Source organism: Phaethon lepturus, unplaced genomic scaffold (assembly GCF_000687285.1).
Source record: "Phaethon lepturus isolate BGI_N335 unplaced genomic scaffold, ASM68728v1 scaffold10852, whole genome shotgun sequence".
NCBI lineage: Eukaryota > Metazoa > Chordata > Aves > Phaethontiformes > Phaethontidae > Phaethon > Phaethon lepturus.
In genome coordinates this window covers 1-12,015 of record NW_010522592.1, presented here as the reverse complement: position 1 = coordinate 12,015, position 12,015 = coordinate 1, and the positions used below count along the sequence as shown (strand labels likewise).

At 39.4% G+C, this 12,015-nt stretch overlaps 1 pseudogene; it reads right to left on the bottom strand.

Moving 5' to 3' along the window:
• Positions 1-511: 511 nt before the first annotated feature.
• On the bottom strand, positions 512-5,164 carry LOC104616740 (annotated as a pseudogene).
• Positions 5,165-12,015: the final 6,851 nt, after the last annotated feature.

Sequence of the window (12,015 nt, the reverse complement as noted above, 5' to 3'; positions counted from 1 at the left end):
ACCAACAAAAACTCATTCAGCAGTTTCAAAGCCATACAAAAATTAATTATCACCCATTAAATGGTGGATAGAGTAGCCTTCTTTTAATAAGTAACTGCTTTGGAACAGTGCAGCGCAGGTGGATAATAATTTAATGTGGTTCATGCTCTCGTTTGATCATTGAGTCCAATAATGCTTTTACGGCTTATACCTTTTCCTTACTGACCTACCACTTGCCTATCACTCAGATGAAAAGCTAACAAGCTTGGCTTTAGAGAGGAATTTATGTTAGTGTCTGGGCATAACTGTCCCATCCTGCCAGATTTGTTTCTGTGTAAACAGTACGTTTGCTGATGCAGACCGGATTGCTATCGTAGAACTACAAGAAACACACGATCCAAATTTTGTATATACTGAAAAAAGCCTATCAAACATTAAAAATACTATACCCTTGAGAAATGTGTAAATCTATAGGACTTATAATATATAGATTTGCTATGTTTTAAAGCTGTATTTGCAAACAAGAACTTACATGGGACTGGTTACCGAGGCAGTGACAGAGTTCTCCTGTGTGCAAAAACACTGTAACATTCTATTTTCTGCAGCCATTCCAAAACTGGCTTGCAGAAAATTTCTTCTTCAAAATGCAAGTTGCTCCTATGTGATGAAAACAGACATGAAAATTCAAAATAACCTTTGAAACCTATCTTAGCTTCTATCACTATTGTTAAAAAAGTTGTCATTCTCTTAATTCGACTAATGATAAATTCAGCTATTTAAATAAATTTTAAGCTATTTCCAGCAAGATCTTTCTCTTAAATGTGAGTAGCACAATAGAGCCTTGCTTCTTTTTCTGAGCAGCAGCTAAAAACTTACAGTGTCATAAGCAGTAGAAGCGAACCTTTGAGTTGTCTCCAGTTAGGAATAGGTCAAAGCCTAACCATTTTGTTTCTGTCAAGATGCTGACTGGTGTAACTCTGAAAAAAGAGAGCGTGGGATGGGGGAGAATGTAGCCTGCAACTTCTGTATTTGCATGAGAAGTGGCGGAAGGGAAACCAGCTCAGCTCTATTGTTTCTGTCTCACTCCCCTTTTCCTGTTTCTTTTCAACTCATCATCCTCAATTTTTTGTTTCTGTGGCCCTGAAGTTCCTTCAGAGCTTTCCATTCCAAAAGTCACCTCATTCTAGCCCTCTCATGTCTGCCACCCTGTCTCTTTTTCACAGTTTTTTCTGTGTTGTCAGACAAGAATTTACGAATTTCCCTCTTTCCATCCTTTCCTAAATTCCGTTTTTGCCTGAGTTCTGTTTGTACCACAGAGTTTCCCAGTGCCTTCCAAATTCTGAATCCCATCTAGGCTACTTGCTCCTAGCTTGCTAGTTCCTCCCTGACTCAGGTACCATCTCACACAAGACTTGAGGCCCTCTCGGAGCTCTTCAGCCTCACTCACCTCAAAGCCTTGTCTTTCTAACCCCAGCCACCCCTAGAGTTCCCATCTGAATGGCCCACCTAAGAGAACTGTTACCCTACTTTTTCTGTTCCAAGAGAAATCATAGCTTCAAACCTTTCTATATACTACTTTTCCCATCCCTTTTGTCTTTCTGTTAGGCAGCAACAGTCTTGTTATCAGTTGCTGTAGCCCAGTATGCCTGCCCATGCTGTTCCTGAAGAAACAAAGCTCTGAAATGGCTTTTAAAACAGTCCAATTACATACTTACCATACCAAAACCCAGCATCTGAGTAAGACTCTAATGACAGGGAAGGAGGATTTATCTGAAAATTTATCTGATTACTAGCCCACTACAAATAACTGCCATTATCAGAATCAAAAGCGTGGGCTTCATCATTCTTCCTTTCCTTCACTTTAATATCATGAACCTAATTTTGTAGGTGTTATGCAAATATGTGACTCAAAAAGCTCCAAAATGCATTTAGTTGGCCTTATTCTGAAGGTTAGTTAAAGATTCCACAATGCATTTATACCTTCTGACACTAAAAATCAAACATGACTTCCCAGATGCCTGTGTGAATGCCCTTTTAGACTTTTGGTGCAGAATACAAGTATGATTTCAGGTTAAACCTACAGAACATATGCAGTGGTATTAGTGACACACAGACCTCAAGTTGTGTTATGTTGGATCTATGCAACAATTGGTGTCTGTTCTAAGCTTCAAAAACTAGGCATATATCTTACATACTGTTTGCAGACTGGGGCTGATAAGAATGAGACGATGACAAAAGGCTATTGATAGACATATTTGAGTTACTCACCAAACAGAGTTAGTCACCAGATAATAAAATGTTACAGCATTCTCAAGTTAATGAAACTTCGCTAGAAGGTAAATATTACCTAATTCAATGCATCCACCGATGCCAAGAAGAGAAGCACTGATGTGGTACAAGGGAAGAGTGAGATATATAATATCCTGAGAAACTGCACCTGAGAAACTGAGAAACTGAGTAAATGCTAAGCAGGCAGACAGAGCTCTTAGATAAGTGATGATAGCAGCTTTTGGGAAACCTGTCAAAGAGAGAAGAGCAAATAAATATAAATGTATATTTATATATACATGTTTATATACATATTATACAAATGTATAATTTTGCTGCAAACCGAATTATGTTTGGAATGCACAGGGAGAATTGTCTTCTGAGTCTTTCTCTGTCCTGTCCTCCAGTCTTTACCTCATGAGTATATCTCCTTAGTCTCTCAGCTTCTTTGGTCTTTTTGCCTGCAAGGCTGTTTAATACCCTTGTCTGCTTTGTCTGTGGGAAAAAGCCCATACCCTTCACAGGCAAGTGCAGACTGCCTGGATATTAGGAAAAATTTCTTTACTAAGAGAGTGGTCAAACATTGGAACAGGTTGCCCAGGGAGGTGGTGGAATCACCATCACTGGAACTGTTCAAAAAACATGTAGATATGGAACTTCAGGATATAGTTTAGTGGGCTTGGTGGTGTTGGATTGACAGTTGGACTTGGTGATCTTAAAGGTCTTTTCCAACCTTAATGATTCTGTGATTCTGTGACTGCATGCAGTGTTCCCTTGCCACAAACTGGGAATGGGAAAGCTTCTGAAGATCCACTGTGCCACTCAGCTGGTATTTGCAGCAGGAGTAACTTTTACAAAGTTGTTTGGCTTGACTAGAGGAAGGATTCCCCTTTCCTTCCTGGTGAAGTAAGGTGAAGCTTCGTTATTCAGGCAAGTCTCAGAGGAAAAGTTTTCTCCCAGGGCCCAAGCACTTGTGCTGGCCATATTTCTTTTTAGTATAGACCTGTGAAATTCTGTCACTATGGAATCTGAGCAGCTGTTAGAGATTGACTTTATCGGACTTATATTTAAGAAATAAAGTTCAGCCATGGAATATCTATGTGAGACTTCTCTAACTGGAATTACACCGTTGTTATGCCAAGGCAAAAATGGTTTAAAGTGTACTATGCTTTTAACTAAATGAATTCCTCCCTATTTTGACTTAAAACTTCAAATTCTGTCTTTCTGTGTGCCTGTCTTGTTGCTAAATTTATACCACGTTAATTTTCAGAGAGCTGACGTTGTACTTTGTTAGTACACATCCTCACCTGTACTTCCTGATGTGAAGATATACATAGCTGTGTTTCTTGTGTTAGTAACAACTTTAAGGTGAGAGGGAACAGGGTGATCGGGCACCTTGTCTAGTTTGTCTGCTGTAGTGTGAACACGCTGGAATGGAGAACTGATGCTCATCAGCCAGACAACAACATTATTTTCCAAGAGATGAAAAATAAGTTCTTTCTCTAGATCCCAAACAATCTGCTGAATTAAAAAAATATATGATTATTATTGAAATAATTACAACTACAGACCTGATTACCTGTGTTGGAATTATATAGCCTACCACTGTGTACACTGAACCTACCACAGCCTGCAGCAGGACTAACTCATCTATTGGACAGAGAAAAAATAATCATAATGTTTAATTTCCCTATACTCCTCACATGGCTTTAATTGTGGTAGGTAAAACTCCCTGATCTTACTTGGTGATCCTAATGTATAGGATATTAATTTAATCGGTATGTCATAACAGTTGTTTTAAAGCTTTGTACACACAACAATTAATGGGTTCATACAAAATTATGAAAGTATTGCCAACCTGTATTAAAGATGGCAAAAGAGGAGTAGAAAAGTTAAATAAATTGCCCAGTATTACATAATATGCCAGTAGGAGGGCCAAAATTACAGCTCAACATGCTGTACTCTTTGCTCCAAGCAATGTTACCTTGGGACCACTGCTTTAAAGTAGTTCTAAAGTAACCATAAATTTATATGTGAAAATTTTGAGCTGAAGGAAATCACCACTACCAAAGGGAATCTGAGCCTTCCTGTAGTCAGTGGAGTTATATCTACATAAGCCAATAAATAGAAATGGAAAGGAGATGATGCTGAAGTATCTCCCCAGGTTGTTTGCTTATTGATTCATTATTGCTTTTGCTGGTACATTGTCCAGTACTTGGAAGGTTTCAGATTTAAGCCTTTTCCTATACTAATTAATTCCACATATTTTGATGCTTACACACTTGAAATTTAAACAAGACTATCTCTTTCCCCTCTTTTTTAGATAGCATATGTGTATGTATATAAGAAGTGCTTGCAGCTTTGAATGGCTCTGATTTTCTATTTGTGATAAAAAGCATAAGCAGTAGAAAGTCAGTAGTAACTCAAATGCAATACAGAATTTACCTTCTCCTATCACCGGTGCTCTTGCGGCACATGTATTAACACAGTGCAGGAGAGATCTAGAGTGGACATTGAAGTTGAGAAAAGCCATCACGCAGCCCAGCTTGGCTAGCCCAAAGCAGACATGGATGAAGTCAGGTCCATTACCCATCAGCAGGGCCACAATGTCACCTTTTTTCACATTCCCATAGTGTAGGAAGACCTGTGCTTACCCTCTTACTCCTCCGGTCCACATCCTGTGTACCTTCTCTTCATAGATGAGGAACAGCTTGTGGGGCATCTCTCCCACTCTCTGCATGAAAAGGTCAATTACGGAGAGAATTCCATTGCTTGCCCATTTCTTTACCATTGCTTTAAACCTCTTCTGCCTCAAGAAGTAGATCAGATCTTCCCAGAAATACGGGAAAATGATCTTCAGAGAGACACACAGCGCCACTATTCCTCCAGCAATTGTTGAAAGCCATGTGCATAGCATGCTTGGGGGAAAAATGATAGGTTAGCTATTTCAAAGATGTAAAGTGCAATACATTAATATGATTAATAATGAGTTTTAAGACAGAGACTGGAAGTTAATAAGCTAGTTACAATTCTACTGATTAATTTGAGAACTTTTTAAAATACCATATTGGAGCTTACTAGAATACAAAGGCCTAGAACAATATTAGTAAGAAAAAGGGAGTAAAGAGTAAAAATGTTTGTGCAGATTATGAGGACAGAGGAGTTCACTCAGAGTAAAGAATGTGGCCAGGGTGACAGCAGAATGAAAAAGACACTGGCAATTAAATGCAAGATGGAAATTTAGAAATTTTAAAAGTATCCAAAGAATAAATAAAAGAAGATATAGACTTAGGAAACAATTTGACACCTTTTTTTTTTTTTAATTTGGAGTAAAAATTTTGTCTAGATTGTTTATTGTACCATGGCAAATCCTAAAAAAGATGGAAACAAACAGTTAAATCATATATTATCATACATATTATGAAAGTGTATTAAGTGTCATGTATCTGTAAGATGCACCAAATATGTCCTGTGCTGCCTGAGTTGTTTTTTTGGTTCAAGGGAATTTGAGACCATCATCTAATCCTCCATAGGTTTGAACAGTCTGATGAACACACACAAATTTCAGGCAATATACTGTGTACCTTCTGCATCTCCTAAAATAGCCTTTTTTCACCTTAGGACTTTCTGGCATTTGATAAATGGTGATTAATTACTATGCATTATTTATATTATTTTCATTACTTACAATAGTACCCTAAGTCTCAAACAAAATCATGCACAAGCACATACTAAGATTTGGAAAAAAACCCTCATAGCGTAACAGTTATTAACTTTGTTAATGTATTTCAGGCAACCATTAACTGCCATATTCTCAAAAGGTCATAGAGGAGGACCTGTAAAGATCATGCAAGGTCCCTACAACTTGATACGTATAACATTGGCCAGTCTTCTTTTTAAGAGTTTCAACCATTATTGCTACAAATATTTGAAACTTCTTATGTAACAATCTAGGATTCAGGAACACTTCAGCAGTCTGGGAGGCTTTTCTAAATCACGTGGCTTCCGCTCTGTAGTTTAGAAATACTTTACTGACAAGCCGTATTTTTGGTATGTTCATGAAGCTTGTTTGCATTTTTAACAATATGCAGAGAATATACTAACTTGTGGATTTTTTGCAGCAAATAGGATCTTGTATGTACTGTAAAGCATATGTAATGTTGTATGGGTAAAACAGCAGCTTAAAAATGAAAGCATTGTGGCATTAATTGCACACAAACTTATAAACCAAGTTAAAGTATGTAATGCATGACATTTTAAAGTTCTAAACAAAAATTTTAAACCCATCACTTTCTCAACTCTCTAATTTGTAAAGTGACATTCTTAGTTATCCTGAAATCTGCCAATTATTATTCTTTGTTATGCCATGTCATATATCAGGCCAATTTTTTTTTCTTTTATATATTAAAAAATGAAAGTAGCTACAAGTTTACTCTTACAACAAATATGCCATTAAAACACCTTGTGTTTCAGTTCATATGGTTCCCTCATTGACTTTCTGGCTTTCTCAGAGCACTAACAGAGCACTTACTGGCCAAGAGCACTAACAGAAGACCTCATGACTTTCATGGCTCTCTCTTTCATTAAGTTGTCCTCAACTATGATTTGGAAACATGTACTCATTTTTCTTTACACCATGTACAAGAATGCAAGATTCACTAGAGGTCCAGAAAGTAAATTTAGTTCTGGGGGAAGTCTAAATGGCAGACTTTATAAACTGAGCCCATAAACACATAGACATAATCTTAGAAGAAAATAAATACAAGGGATGATGATGTAAGACTAGGCTCAGCCCTAGTTTTCTTTTAGGCAAGATCAGAAGTAAACTCAATAAATAATAGGCAGGCTATACCATTCTTCTATTACTTCTATTGCCAAATATAGCCATGATGTATAAGTAAGAACTCGGAATAAAATAGACGAAAGACTAAAGCAGGGTACATGAAACAATTTTGATCTTCAGAGTTGTTTCAGGATTAATTTAGGTTCACCCATTTCACACTTGAATGTGCATGGAAAAGCCTACCAATCCCTTATTTTAGAATTGTTTGAGCAAAATACTCAATACTTTATGGGGCAGGAAAATTAAATACAAGTTAAACAGATGAAAGGAAAAAATGTAAATATATAGACAGAGAAGAAAGGGAGTGAATATTGACTATTAACAAAGAGTATGCACCTCTCTGAGTGAGACTAGTTATACAGCCAGCTGCAATCCAGAAGCCATACTGCCAATGACCTGCCTATGCCTGGAATGACAAGCCTGATACCTGCTTTTGGCTGCAGTATTCTGGCATTATGACCTAGCTTGCTTTTGATTACTGGACTTTAGGATTCTCCAAAACATTCACAAACTTGAGAAAAACACGTTAGCAATATCAATGGTGACATATCACTTGTCTGCCTTTGACTCCATATTGAAGTTCTAGCATTACTGGACTTTGGGATTCTCCAAAACATTCACAAAAGATACATGCAAAAAAATTTAATCTAAACTCCAAATGAAAGACCTGCTCTGCGTGGTGAAATATTTTCTTAAATCAAGACAAACTCAAGGCACTTTGGAAAAAAATAATTATTCATAGACAGTGATGTGTAACTTACGATTTAGCTGTAAATGCAAACAACTCAGTTGTTCCCAGTCTTACCAAATGCATGCTCTATTTGCAGTCTAAGCAAAACCTTTGTATTTCGCTTACAATATCACCTACTGTCAAGTTTTGGCATGGTTGGTTTGGGTTTTTTTTGGGCAGGCCTTCTGTCAAAGTAAGAGATAAGTGCTTGAAATCTGACTGTGTTATCTCTCCCTTGCATTCTTTTCACCAAGTTTCACACAGTGGAATTTTGCTGCACGTGTTTCCAGATTTGTAAACTTACGTATTCCAAGGAGTCAGTATACTCTGAGATATTCTCCCTGAAGCCTTGCAAAGGACATTTCAGCAATTAGCTTGAAATAACTGGGTAATTCCTTCAGCCTTCTTTTAATTTATGGGCAATCTGGTATTTCCAGCCCTTAGCCTTCATTTGTTTATCTGATGAGAGTCATTCTATGCCAAAAACTACTATTCTAATGAAAACTGACTGCTAGCTCTTCTCAGTCTGAACTCCCTTTCTCTTTGCCTCGTTCTGGTCTGGGGCTATTCTCTTAGAAAAAGGGAAAATGGAACAAAAGAGCTGCTGCCTCAGACATAGAGCTACCACACATCCACAGCTTTGTGGGCACATGCAGAGTAGCTCTGGGAGGCAGGGGCTGAACCGGAGAGAGAAGGAATACAGGAATCAGTCAGTCAGTTAGGAGGTAAGACTACCCAGACACCTTCTCCAGTCCCAGGGAAATGTAAACAGCCCTGTGTGGTGGCCCCGATACCAAGTTCATGTCCTGGTTCTCTGAGGTACCTGAGATGTCTCTAAACTACCTGAGACACATAGCCGTTATGTAATTGCCCTTATAGTTATACATGGCAATGACCCTAAAAGTGCATAGAAGACCAAGTCTCTCTCACACAGAGTTGAAATAGTGATCCATCTAGTCACCCAAATTTCTGCTGTGGAAAAAAAAGTATTTTCAAGATAGAAATAGCCTTTTAATAGCCTTTTAATAACCTTAGTGTTTTGAACAGTTGCTACATAGCCTCTGCTTTGAAACTTGGAAATACAAAATTGCAGCTGAATTCAAGAATACTTGATCACCAGACTCACTGGTTTTGATTTGTTGGAGTTATTTTGTGCTATCGAGTCAGAAAGTGAGGAAACGTGGAGTTTTGTTTACTTACTCTGTCTGCTTTGTTGCTTTTTGTTTCTTATTAGCTTTTCCTCTGCAATCACCAAGCTTGAAAATGTATCCTTTTAATGAAAACTGAGATTCCTAAGTATGTCTTGGTATTTAGAGCTTGAGCTTGAAGTAAAACACAGAAGACGAAGAAAGCAGTCAACAGTATCAAAATGCACAATTAGCTGTTTTTCAGTATTTAGGCAACTGCATGAATAACGACAAACAGGAGAGGTTTCCAAACACACTGAGACCAAACATTAATTAAGAATTCAAGTATTCCATTCAATTCTGTATTGTGAGTAATCTGCCAGCTTTCTCAGTAAAACAACATGCTACCTTTGCTAAAAGCAAGCTTAGGAATAGGCAGCAAAAGTTCTGTTTTGAAGCTCACTGCACTGTTTAATTACTTGGAATAGATTACAAAGTTTATCTGATTGAGGCAAAGACAGAGAAGACAACTTCAGAAAAGTGTAATGCAAGCAAAGGAATGAGTCTAATCTGACTTCAGATACATACAGTGGACATTGTTTTGTGTCAATAATATGTTGTTACCTCTAAAAGAAATGCAAGCATTATAATTTAGCTAACTTTTAACCAGTGCTTTTTTCCAGCATGTGAATGATAAGTAAACAAATCTACTCTTACCAACTTTTTGATTTTATATTTTGATTAGTGCTGTGTATTCAGTTAGATCCTTTCTGCCTCTGTGACTCACTCATAGGCAGGTTGCATGGGTAATCTGAATATGTTCATTTGCTCCAAGCAGATGTTCTCTTGAAGATCCACACCTGTGGTGTTTCACTGGCATCTGCATGGCTAGACATACAGCTAAAGACTCCATTTTGTCTCCTGGACGTCCCAGCTGTAGTTCCTCAGCTTGGCAGCTATCTTCAGGCATGTGAGTGAGAGGAAATTGGACATTGTATCGTGGGACACAGTGGGTTTGCTGGCTGTAATGAGAGTGAATTATTAAAAGACAAAGTCTATTAAGCTTTGTTAATTTATATGCTTAAAAGGACCATAAGCAGAAAGACATAGAGTTATACCAAAGGAAAGGACGTAATGAGAGTGAATTATTAAAAGACAAAGTCAATTAAGCTTTGTTAGTTTATATGCTTAAAAGGACCATAAGCAGCAAGACATAGAGTTATACCAAAGGAAAGGATTGATCTCTTGAAATGACTCTTTCAGTGTAACAGAGGAAGCTTAGTGATGTTTCTGTATACTCCTAAATACAGTACATTCGGTATGCAGCAAACATTTCCATAGCGTTTGTATCACATTGTTATATATTCTCTGCAATAGGTACAAAAGCCTTACTGAGGGGTGAATAATATGTTCTGATTAAAACCTTTTCTTAAGCTTAGTCATACAAACCTCAGTGGACATTCTTGTTATAGAATGTAAATGCTGAAAAAGGACACTATAACATATGTCACTGGCTGCTGAATTGGTTCAAGAAGTAGGTAAGGTTACATTAATACGAGAAGGCCTATACACTGTTGGCTACCAATTTAAATCATACAGACCAAGCCTTTAATATCTGAAACTGAAAATTACAAGCTGAATTGTTATTGAAAAAGGTTGCTAAATACACATGGATTGGCTGCATTCTTGATTGTGTACTTTGTGACTTTTTGTAAGGAATGTTTTCTATATTTGCATGAATGTTTTCTGAGGCATGATCATGGTATTCAGTTTTACAAAGGTTTTCTTGCCTTGAAGGCAAGGACAACACTGTGAAACGCTCACAAAGTAAGGTCAAGGAGACTGACCAGTTTCAGCTGAAATAAAAGTTACAAGATCAGCAGAAGAGAGAGGAAATCTTTTTCCCATAGCACAATGGTTATGGGTCTTTCCTAGCAGTCCTAGGTTTCAGTCCATTTGCTTACTACCAGAAACTGCATCCGTGTCCTACCACCCTGCTACGTGTCCTGGGGATGGCTACTAAGTATAAGCAGAGCAGAATTGTCCTACTTTCCTTCCATTATTTACCTTCGATAACCCAAATGAAGTTGTTAGAAGAGATTCCTCACACCACTCAAATACTTTCACAGGTTCACAGAAAGGTTGAGGTTGGAAGGGACCTCTGGCTGTCACCTTGTCATGGCCACCTGCTCCAGCAGAGACAGCTAGAGCCACTTACCCAGGATCACGTGCAGGCTGCTCTTCAGTATCCCTTCTCCTGTCCCTGGGCACCACTGGGGAGAGCCTGGCTCTGTCATCTTTGCCGCTTCCCTTCAGGCTTTTTGATACATTGATCAGATCCCTTCCGAGCTTTCTCTTCACCAAACCAAACAGTGCCAGCTCGCTCAGCCTTTCCTCAGAGGGGAGATGCTCCAGTGCCTTAACCATCTTCACGACCCTTGGCTGGCCTCTCTCCAGTATGTGCATCTCTCTCTTGCACTGGGGAGCCCAGAACCGGACACAGTGTTCCAGGTGTGGCATCACCAGTGCCGAGTAGAGGGGAAGGAGCACCTTCCTCAACTGGCTGGCAAACCTCCTCCTAATGCAGCCCAGCACAGCGTTAGAGTTCCTTGTGGCAAGGGCGTGTTGTTGGCGCAACTTGGTACCCACCAGGACCTCCAGGGCTGTTTCTGCAAAGCTGCCCGGCCGCCAGGCAGTCCGTTGCGTATGCTAGTGCTGGACATTGTCCCTCCACCATTGCTGGACTTTGTGCTTGCCCTTGTGGAGCTTGTTGGGGCTCCTGCACTGGCAGGGTATGAGCTGGGGAGATGCAGAGATGCAGAGAGCAGCGGCTGCGTGCAGGAGCAGGGATTTGGGTGCTGCTGCAGCCAGGCTGCCCCGGGCAGTGCAGGCTGGTGGGAGAGCAGAGCCCCGGGACGTGGGGGCACGGGGTGCGGTGAGGAGGAGGCCAAGCCTGAGGTGCTGAGCGGTGGGGCACGGGCTGGCCCTGGAGACTGCCACGGCTGGAAACATCTGCCCCAGACACCTGCAGAAATGCAGGCCTGGAGCTGGGCAGGTCGCCTTCAGGC